Here is a 374-nt window from a genome sequence, read left to right as displayed (position 1 = left end):
ATATTTACTAAGATAGGGAAAAAGCTGCTGCAAGAGCAGGTTAGGAGAGAAGGTCACAACTTTGACTTGTTTAAAACATGTAAAAATGTGTGTTTACTGAACGGATGAAACTGGCCACCCTTCCCATGCTTTTATTGTGGTTGCGGGGCATCTGTAGTTAAAATAGTTAAAAAGTGCTTTTCAATCAAGTCCTCCTCCTCCCCTCCCTGCCTCCCCACCCCACCCACCAAGGTTCCAGAGAGAGGCTATCCCTGTGTGACCTTCTCACATTGTTTTTACACCTTTAACTTTGTTTTGGCAGCTTTGACCTGAAGAGAGCAGTTTCACCTCAACTTGTACTGGGGTCAAGGGGAGGGATCCTGCCTTGAACTCTT

The sequence above is a fragment of the Ursus maritimus genome, unplaced genomic scaffold (genome assembly GCF_017311325.1).
Source record: "Ursus maritimus isolate PB19 unplaced genomic scaffold, ASM1731132v1 scaffold_5, whole genome shotgun sequence".
Lineage (NCBI taxonomy): Eukaryota > Metazoa > Chordata > Mammalia > Carnivora > Ursidae > Ursus > Ursus maritimus.
This window is presented reverse-complemented; position numbering follows the sequence as displayed.